The following is an 11543-nucleotide window of genomic DNA, read 5'->3' as shown; positions in this document are numbered from 1 at the left end:
ATCAGGAACTTCTATACTAACATACTCTAAAAATTTATGGTTTCCAGCAGTTCCGATAATACTATGAAGCACCAGAATATTGGAACTTCTTAACTAATGTACTCTAAGAAGTTGCGTTGTCCAGCAGTTCCAATAATACTATGAAGCAGCAAGGAATGCCGAAGTATATTAACAAAGGATTCCATTCAAAAACCAAGGGTTAACGGGTCCTCTTCTCTCTCCTCCAATAGGACACATGGAAGCATGAGATTGGTTCTGGTAAGCTACAGTGTCATATAACGTCAGCATGACATTGTAGTACGACAGGACACATGGTAGGTTGATTCAACGATATTGGGTACCTAATGTCCCAGATCTAGGTGATACGTGTCATTGCGAGAAATACACCACATGGAATGATGATGTCATATCGAAGCATGACATATCAGATTTTTGGATATCAGAGGATGAAGACCTTGGAACTCTAGAACAAATGGTTATGGAAAAGTTCTGATAGAGGGGGTTTCTAATATTGTGTTGGCTCTTGGTAATGTAAGTCCAAAGAATCGAGAGCACAAAGTAGTAGCAATGGAAGATTGGCCCTTGACATGAACAAAATTCCTTGGAAACTAAAAGCTAAGTTGGAACTCACAACTCTCGGTCCCATGGAGGATAAATGCTCAAGCAGCGCAGTGTCAGAGGAGCTAAAGACACTGATACTGAGAAGTATCATAACATTTCACCATTGTAAAATTACGATATAGAGTTTGTGATATAAGGAAGTATACAGAGTTAAAGGATGTATGGGTAGGTAGCTGTGAAATTAAATGTAGGTATAGAGGAGTTTGTAGTTTCAAAGAGGCTAAGCTTGCAGAAGACTCTGTAATAAGAAATCAAGGAAAACATTTGTGCCAGTGACAAATTCAGGAGAATGAAGGAAGCAATTGATTGCTTCGTGTGCACAAATGGTTGTGATAAATTAGAACATAGTGGTCACCTCTATGAACTTTCAACATTTGTTGAATGATAAATAAGCATGGGACTCTCGGAGGATTTTGCAGGTCAACTGGGAATTAATTTCTCATGATTGAGCTTTATGCAGCCAGATGATAAAGGATTGCAAGGTCTATATATGTTTCTACACTATGACAAGAAACTACTGGAAGTCGTAAGAGTGGCAAGGGGAGCCATGCCTAAGTACAGTGGGAAGCTAAAGTACAGATAATAGAGGCTTCATGGCGTAGAGTACCTCAGTGGAAAAAAACGATCACCTGCAATGGAGAATATGGGGAGTCAAGCATGTGGTGAAAGTGGTGTGTTGTGAGTGTTGTGCATCGAGACAGAGAGGTTGAAGCATATTGGAGGACTCTGTGTAATACAACATAAAGTGAAACAAGACGTTTGTGTGGAGAACTGTAATGGTATTGATGAATATTAGTTAGTTGAGAGCCCTTGACAGAGGAGGCAAAGCACAGAGGAAATGTGTAGAAGGAGGAAGTGTGAACAAGTGAGCACAAAAGGAAGAGTGCAAAAGTCGAATATGCAGAATGCCATTGTTGGTATTTTATTTGTATAATTGTATGGTTATGTTTTCAGTTTGAAAATTGTATGAAATAGTACAACAATGGCAAGAGAAGGTTGGTGCCTCTTTTCAAGTTTGTGCTTGCTAAAGAAAGGGGGTTGGTGCCTCTTATGAGTGGGTGCTAAAAAAAACAAATGTGATTAAGTGGGTTCTTAACTTACATCTTAAACAAACAACAGATTGGTGGTTTTTTCCCTCTGGGCTTCCACATGAAAAAACCTCTGTCAAATGTGTGTTGTTCTTGTGATTGTTGTTTGAACATGTGTGTCTAAAATATTGTTGGTTCATTGTTTTGAGAATGAATGCTCTAACAAGTTAAAGAATATAAGGGATTGTAAGCATAATAATAAAAAGAAAAAGATTTTCTTAATTATTGATTCACCACCTGCCTTAGCAATTCCTTGTTTCAATAATTAGTATCAGAGCCAGGTTCCTTTAGCATCAATCTAATCACCAGAAAGTAGATCTATAAGGAATTATGTCTAGGAAAGAGAGTCAAGAGGCTTACTCAAGCATAATACTAGTCTTTGATGGGACAAACTATACCTTTTGGAAAGTGAGAATGGAAGTGTATCTTATGTCCCTGGGAGTAGATGTTTGGACTTCAGTACCAGTAGACTACAATATCCCTGATATTCTTCCCACTGATGCAGACAATAAAAAATTATATGGGAACAATGCTAAAGCCAAGAATGAAATTCTCTCTAGACTTAGTAAATTAGAACCTGTAAAAGTTATGCATTGTAAGTCTGCTAAGGAAGTGTGGGTAAAACTTAACTAGAGTGATGATGGAGATGACAAAGTAAAGGAAAAGAAACTTCAGAATTTCACAATGAGATTTGAAAGTTTGAGAATGAATGAGAATGAAATCATAGCAGAATAATACATCGAAGTTGATGAAGTGACTAATATGATCAGAGGGTTCATTGAAGAATTCAAGGAAGAGATGATTGTTTAGAAAATATTAATATCTCTACCCATCAGATTTAATGCCAAAATCTTAGTTGTTTAGGAAGTGGCTAATTTAAAGGATCCCAAGATGGATCAATTGCATGTTACTCTCACAACCTATCAGATGAGAGTAGGAACAGAATAATATGAATCAAAGGGAGTGGTGTTAAAAGTATCTAGGAAGGGAAAGGAGCACAAAGATCATCAAGACTGCTCCAACTGTGAATCTGATCAGGAGTTGGCTCAACTAGGCAAATAAATGAAGTGTGGCTTAAGAAAATATAAAGGGAATATTCCCTTTAAGTATTTTGACTATGGAAGATTTGGAAATTTCCCTTCTAAATTCCCTTATAAAGAAAAGGCTGAAAGCGAAGATGATCTGAAATTTGGAAACAAGTCTCAGACACATCAAAAGAAAAAACTCTATAAGGAGAAGGGGTTCTACTCCAAAGAGGATAGCTCAGCACTAGATTCAGATTGTGAAGACTCATCAGAGAATTAGTCAGATAAGTATCTTCTTAAGGACTTCGAAACATAGGCCAAGAAAAAAGGTATTATGGACTCTAAAGAGGAAGAAGAAGAAGGATTAGTGGACCTTGAAGGGGAACTCATCAGTTCCCTTGAAGAGTTAAAGAAAACAATGAAAAAGAATAAGCATTTGAAGGAATAGTTATAGCATGCAGAGGAAGGTATGTATAAATCTGAAAAAGAGGAGTTTTCCTATCAAAAAGAAAATCTTAAAGAAGTTGTCAATAGAAAAGAAAGTCTAGTCCTTCTACTCAAAGAAAAGAAAGGCAAATGTGAGAGACTAGAAGAGGAGAAAAAGCAGTTGAAATAGGAGCTGCTCAAGTTAAAAAGGGAAACGATATCACAAACACACAAATATGATATTTTGTCTTTGAAAGTAATACTAAAGGAATATAAACTAAAAGAAGAGATTCTTCAAGATATGATCGAAGAATGGGAAGAGAACTTTCAGAGGCTTAAAGCAGAGGTTTTTTATGTGAGAACTAATCTTGAGAGAAAAAAAATCAAGAAAGGTTTAAATGAAAAATTTGTTTAAGGGACAAGGAGAATAGATCAAATCATAAATATTCAAAGGTCTTCAGGAATCAAAACTGGTCTGGGATACTCTAAGACAAAAGAATATTCTATGGGGAAGATAAACTTAAGGTCTACAAGATTTAGAGGACCATAGAACCATGGGAATAAACTTCATGGAAGAATTTATGAAATCAAAAGAGTAGCAGGGAAAAGAGGAGATCGTCAATGGACAATGAACCAACCCGTCAGATGATCAAGTTATTTTCATGCATAATATCATAATGCATTCAATAATAGGCATGTCTATTTATTTTTTGGTCACTATTATAACTTCCATATCTATGGACATAAAGCTATTGATTGTAGAAGAACCAAATTTGAAAGAGATGAAAATATCATATATAATATGAATCGAATTTCTAAATCTCAAAACTCCTCTCTCATAAATGGGAATGTATTCTCTCCATTTCTACGTGTAGTAGAATGCTTCAAATGCAATAATTTTTGGAATAAATCCCATGACTGCAGATGCAAGTTTAAATATCTGTCTAAGTCCTAAAATGTTAGATAGACATCTATCCAAAAGGATAAAGGGACATGGAAACTAAAGTCTAAAATGAGCATGCAATATGTACTCACCTTATCAGCTCATAATCAAGAAAAAATGGTATGTGGATAGTGGTTGTGCCAAAGATATGACTCGGCACAAAAGAAAATTTCTATCACTTAAGGAAAATGATAGAGAAAGCAAATGTCACTTTTGGAAACAATTCTCCAGCAACAATCAAGGATAAAGGTGTAGTTAGTCTTGATCAGAAAACAAAATCATAGAATGTGTTGTATGTAGAAGGTCTCAGGCACAATGTGCTCAGTGTTAGCCAAATGTGTGATAACTTCCATGATATGACCTTTCAATCTAAAGACTATGAGATATGCAACATAAAGAATGGAAAACTAGTGGGAAAGGAAAGCAAACCCCATAATAATATATATGTGTTTTGATGATTCCAGGGTGAAAAGCTATTTAAGAAAAACAAGTGAAGCTCAATTGTGGTACAAGAGGATTGGCCATATGAATTTTGACAGTTTCACAAAAATAAGCAAGATGGTAGTAGTGATAGGATTACCAAGACTGTCAAAGCCTAATAACATAATATGAAAGTCATTTCAGTTTGGGAAGTAGACTAGGACTCATTTCAAATCAAAAGATTTCTTCTCATCCAGACCTCTAGAGCTCATTGACACAAACATTTGTGGCCCAACTAGAGAAAAAACCTCAAAAGGAGAGAGGTATTTCATGTTTCTCATTGATTATTTCATTAGGGCCGCTTCGATTGTCCTCTTAAAATAAAAATCAGAAGAATTGAGGCATTTCAAGAAGTTTAAAGCTCAAGTAGAAAATGAGAAAGACTTAAAGATAAAATGCTTAAGATCGGACATAAGGGGAGAGTACACCTGAAGAGAATTTGAGGAATTGTGTGAAGAGAATGACATCAGAAGGAAATACTCAGTGGCTATAACTCCTTAGGAAAATAAATTAGTAGAGAGGAAGAACAGAATAATCCAAGAAATGGCCAGAGCAATGTTGGATGAAGTAAGAGTGTCTCACAACTTTTGGGGAGAAGTAGTCCAGGTAGTAGTGTATCTGTCAAACATAACCCAACTCAGGCCTACTAGTGATAAAACTCCCTATGAGTTATGGAAGGGAAGAGTTGCGTCAGTTAAACAACTCAAGGTGTTTGGAAGAAAGCGCTTCATTTAAAGGAACAATAAGAATCCAAAAATGTTTGATTCATGCACTGACGAAGGGAAATTTATTGGGTACTCTATTAGAATAAAATGATATAAGTGTTTCAACAAGCAAAAAAATAAGATTGAGGATTGTATTGATGTAATGGTAGATGAAGTAGGTTCACAACATAAATATTCTAAAATTAATATGAACTCAAATGATGCAAAAAGTTCAAATTTGATATCCATTGATTTGAATGAGACAAATTCATACAGTGAAGGTGAGGAAGTAGGCTCGACTTCAAGGCTAAAGACACCCTGTAGGTATGTACAAAAGGAACATCCCTAGAGTTAGATTCTTGGATATCAAAGACATGGTGTCCAAACTAAAAGGAAACTTGTTAGCAGTACAAGTTATGTAAATTTGGATTTGTTATCACAGATAGAACCCAAGAACCTCAGTGGTGAAAGTGAAGAAAAGTTATGGGTAAGAGCTATGAATGAAGAACTTGACCAAATTGAAAATAATGATACATGGGAGCTTGTTTCAAGGCTGAGAAAGAAAAATGTTATTGGAGCCAAATGGGTTTTCAAGAACAAACTGAATGAATAGGGTTAAGTAATGAGGAGAAAAGCTCGACTGGTATGCAAAAGGTATGCCCAAATAGAAGGGGTAGATTTCAAAGAAACCTTTGCGCCTATAGCTTGAATGGAAGTTATAAGGATATTTCTTGATACTGGTACCCATAACAATATCAAGGTATATTAGATGGATGTGAAGTTCACGTTTCTCAATGGAGATTTAGAAGACGAAGTTTGCATTGAGCAATCAGAAGGATTTATACTCACCTCTGATGAAGGGCTTGTATGCAAACTAAAGAATTCCCTGTATGGATTCAAACATTCCCCAAGAGCTTGGTACGAAAGTCTAGAAAACTACCTTCAGCAACAAGGTTTTAAGAAAGGAACAATTGATAATATACTTTATGTAAAATCTTATGACGACCGTCTATTGATAGTAGTTTTCTATGTGGATGCTATAATATTTGGAAATCATATGAAACAATGGGGCATCAATTTGCCAAACGTATGCAAACAGAGTTTGAAATGTCCATGATGAGAGAACTATCCTTCTTCCTAGGTCTGCAAATTACTCAGTCTCCACAAGGAGTGTTTATATCTGAATCCAAATATCTCATGTAAACCATGAAGAAATTTGGAATGGAATATTGCAAACCAGTCAGCACGCCTATAATTACTAACTGAAAATTGTGCAAAGAAGATGGAACACCGTCGCTAAATCAAACTAAATACAGGTCAATCATAGGAAGCTTACTATATCTGACAGATCCAAGTCCAGAAATCATGCAAGTAATGGGGATTGTGGCCAGATTTCAGGCCTTTCCATGAGAAAGTGATGTTGTTGATGTCAACAGGATTTTCAAATATCTTCAAGCTATAACATAATATGGATTGTAGTATGCTAAGAGTGAAATTTTCAAATTGAAGGCCTACATAGATGCAAATTGGGGTGGAAGCCTTGATGAGAAGAAGAGTACTATTGGTGCAATCTTCTTCCTTGGAAAATGCTTAGTCTCATTGGTGAGTAAGAAATAGGCCTCCATTTCTCTGTCGGTTATTGAAGACATGGATGAAGAAAACTTTGAAAGATATACAAGTAGAGCTGACGGATCCCATTCCAATAATGTGTGACAACACAAGTCCCATCAGCGTCTCGAAAAATCCGGTCATGCACTCAAAGACTATCAATTTCCATTTCTTGACGGAATGGGTTGCAACCAATACTGTCTGACTTGAATATGTATCCACTAAAGAGAAACGGGAAGATATCTTTACCAAGCCACTAGAAAGAGAACCATTTGAATATCTCAGGAAACAAATAGGGCTTGTGTCTCCTCCCTCCAAAAGACTTCATTTTGGTAGGTGTTGGAAACTAATTAGCATGTGGAATTCATGGGAGAGTAAGGTATAGAGAGAGTGCTCTAGAAGTCTTCTTTGCCACTGATGTCAAATGGGGAGAAGATTGGCATCAGAGTAGACCATGCCTAGCTTGAGGGGGAGCTTATGGTGTTGCCATCAATGCCAAAGGGGGAGATTTTTGAACATTTGATGGTGTATGGGTGGTTTTTTAAGTATTAGCATTGATTTCGAACAAGGATCAGCATGATGATTGGGTGTTTCGGAGGAATCCCATGGTTGTTCGAGTGCCTTGTAGAAAATCATCAGACTAGCAGGCTTACTGAAGAAGCCAGAAAATGATGATTATGTTGATGGGCAAAATGGAATTCCATGGTAGTTGTAGTGTTATTGTAGAGAATCATCGCAGTAGCAGGATTACTGAAGAAGCCATAAAATGATCACCATGGTGGTTGAGAGTTAAAATGTCCAAGGAAAAAGCAGAAGAGTCAAGGAGAAAAGTGATGTAGATAGTCTACAACCATCTCATAACTATCAAATAGACTCAAAGCTCACATTGGACCCTACCAATTGCAAAGTTCTCTGGAAGATTTTTCCAATGATATGCGAAAGTTCAAAAATGGATTCTTGGATTAAAAGATATGGTCTATTGAAGTTCAGGGATTTGAAGCCTTAGGAAGGAATTAATATTGGAATATCACAGGTTCGGGACATTGGAATATCAACATATCGGAGATCTGGATACCAGAACATTGGAGGATTAGCGCAAGTGACACATCAGAGATTAGAACCTTGGGATATCGAGACCCCAAAGATTGGGACATTGGCACATCAGAATATTGGGATATCAGAGGACTGAGACATCAGAATATCTAAACTTCTTAACTAATGTACTCTAACAAGTTGTAGTGTCCAACAGTTTTGATAGTACTATGAAGCACCAAGGAATGCCGAAGTAGATTAATAAAGGATTTTGTTGAAAAACCAAGGGTTGATAGGTCCTCTTCTCTCTCCTCCAGCAGGACACATGGCAGCATGAGATTGGTTCTGATAAGCTATCGTGTCATTTGGCATCAATATAACATTGCAGTATGATAGGACACGTGGCAGGTTGATTCAATGATATTGGGTGCCCTAATGTGCCAGATCCAAGTGACACGTGTCATCGCTATAAAGACACCTCGTGGAGTGATGAAATCATATCGCAGGATGGCATATCGAAGTTTGGCATATCGAAGTTTGGGATATCAGAGGATGAAGACCTTGGAAATCTATAATAGATGGTTATGGAAAGGTTCGGATGGAGGGGGTGTTCGATATTGTGTTGGCTCTTGGTCATTTAAATCAAAAGACCTAAGAGAATAGAGCAGTAGCAAGCTAAGATTAGCCCCCGGCAGGAACAAAAGCCTTAGCACCTAAAAGCCAAGGACTGAGAAGTATCGTAACATTACACCAATGTAAAATTACGATATGCATTTTCTCTGATAAAGAAGTAAATAGATTTAAAGGATGTATTGGTCGGTAGTTGTGAAATTGAATGCAGGTACAAAGGAGTTGATAGTTTGAAAAAGGCTAAACCTGTAGAAGACTCTGTAATAAGAAATCAAGGACAACATTTGTGGTAGAGATGAATTCATGAGAATGAAGTGAGTAATCAACTGCTTTGTGGGCATGAATGGTTGTGATAAATGAGAACAAAGAGGTCACCTCTGTGAACTGTCAAGATCTATTCAACAATAAATAAGCATGGGACTCTCAAAGGAGTGTGTAGGTCAACTAGGAATTAATTTCTCATAATGGAGCTCTATGGAGCCAGATGATAAAGGAATACAAGGTCTATATTTGCTTCTACACTATGACAAGAAACTACCAGAAGTTTCAAGAGTGGCAAGGGGAGCCATGCCTAAGTATAAAGGGAAACAAAAGTACAGACAATAGAGACTGCTTGGCGCAGAGTGCCTCATTGGAACAAAACCATCGCCTGCAATGGAGAAGATGGTGGAGCTGATCATGTGGTGAAATTTTTATGGTGTGAGTGGTGTGCATCGAGACAGAGAGGTTGAAGCATCTAGGATGACTATGTGTAATATAACAACAAGTGCAGCAAGAGGGATGTGTGGAGAATTGCAAGGGTAGTAGTGAAGACAATTCAATGGAGAGCCCTTAACAGTGGAGGCAAAGAGCAAAGGAAGTGTTGCTATGAGTAGCAAGGAGAGACCTATTGCAAGTGAGCATAGAATCCAGAGTGCAGAAGTTGAATCTGCAAAATTCCATTGTTGGTGTTTTGCTTGTATAATTGTATGCTTATGTTCTCAATTCTAAAATTTTATGAAATAATAGGAGTGGCAAGAGCATGTTGGTTCCTCTTGGCAAGTTGGTGCTTGCTAACCAAACGAGATCAATGCCTCCTGTGAGTGGGTGCTCAGAAACAAACAGATGTAATTAAGTGGGTGGGTGCTTAATTTACATCATAAACAAACAACAAATTCGTGTTCTTTTCTCTCTAGGTTTCCATGTGAAAAACACTGTGTCAAATGTGTGCTACACATGTAATTGTTGTTTGAACATGTGTGTTTGAAATATTTTTTATTCACTATTTTTTGAATGAATGCTCTCACAAGTTAAAGAATATAAGAAGGGACTATAATCATAATAAGAAAAATAAAAATAGTTTCTTAATTATTGATTCAACCTTCTCCCCGCCCTCTCAACAATTCCTTATTTCAAAACAACTTTCCTTTTATGTGACACCTTTCTCCAATAGAATCTTCTTGTCTTAAACCATGGCTATAATAAAATTATAGTAAACTTTTATATTCTTCATCTTAACATGATATGTAATGTTATTTTCAATTAATATTATGGTAGGATTGTTATAATCTTTCCTCGCAACTTTATATACAAAGAAATATATTAATGAAATCTTGTAACTATATAGCATTCCTACAAGCATGATTGTTGTCATACACTTAGGTTATGTAGTTGGATGTGAAATTACAGCTTTCTTCTTACTCATCCACCTATTTGATTTTCCAAATAGGATAAACATATAACAGCTTGTACATATTTTGTTATTAATATCTCCATCCTAGTTTATGCAGAAAAACACTTGTTCCATCTAGGTATTCCTTGAGAGAAAACAACATAATATAAAGTGACACACAAATATCTAGAGATCAATCTCCTTTCGTATATTGAATGTTCCTTCATTAGTTTTGATGTGTGTATTTTGAGAACTACTAGAAGATTCTATGGAAACTCACATAAGGAACATGTGACAAATCTGTTAAGAAATTTACTGCATAACATAAATAATTACTAAGAGGAATAAATATAAAAATAACCAGCAACAACCATAAACACATAAACAAAAATGTTTATTGGGGAAAACCCCAAATCTGGGGAAAAACCCAACCTAATAAGATCTCATTAGATTAAGAAAACGTTCGATGGTGCATGGGCGAATGACGAAATGTTGGGTGAATGCGATGGGCGTGCGCGAACATTGGAACGAAGGTGGAGTTTGCTCAATGGTGGAAGACGCCGCTGGAACGACAAGTCCTGCATGGTGAAAAAATGATGGGTGGCATGAATGAAACGAAGTGCGACGAGCACACGGGTTGAATGATAGTTCGGGTGACTTTGTTCGATGGCTGAGCAAGGCTACACGACGAGTGCAGGAAGGTGAATTTGTATAAGTGGGAAGGTAAAACTTGGGATTTCCCTCTGTTGTAAACTTATAAGTGAATTCTGAATATTATCATTATTAATACGGAAAGACTCATAATTATAGGGAGTTGCCCCTCCCATGATATTCCATTGTGCGCTTGAATGTTAATGGTGATAATATGTTAATGGTATGAAAGTTTCCGCTGCGTGTGTTTAATGAAATATATGCTTAGCTGTTAAAAAGTGATATAAGTATAGAAGTAAGGCATAGTCCATGATCGTTAGTATTGTTAAAAAGAAAAGGGTTGGAGGTGTCGCACCTCCTATTGTGCGATTAGAAGATCACTGCCAGTGTAGGGGCATGATAGTTGGTATCAAATCTTGATTCAATCGAACCAGGCTTACCGAAGGAAGTTAATGCAAACTAAACTAACGTGATAGTTGGTATCAAAGCTTGATTCATTCAAACCAGGCTTACTGAAGGAATTTGATGCAAACTGCACTAACGTGACAATTGGTATCGAGGCATGATTCAATTGAAGTTTCAGGTTTAAAGGCCGATGGCTGTTGAAGGTGAAGTAGGTAACAAATACTTGTCGAATAGATGAGGGCAGTCAAAGGAGCACTTCAAAGGCTGAAAGACATGGAT

The sequence above is a fragment of the Pinus tabuliformis genome, chromosome 9, assembly GCF_031772625.1.
Source record: "Pinus tabuliformis cultivar Carrire ecotype Pingquan chromosome 9, CPIR1, whole genome shotgun sequence".
In the NCBI taxonomy this organism is placed as follows: domain Eukaryota; kingdom Viridiplantae; phylum Streptophyta; class Pinopsida; order Pinales; family Pinaceae; genus Pinus; species Pinus tabuliformis.
This window is presented reverse-complemented; position numbering follows the sequence as displayed.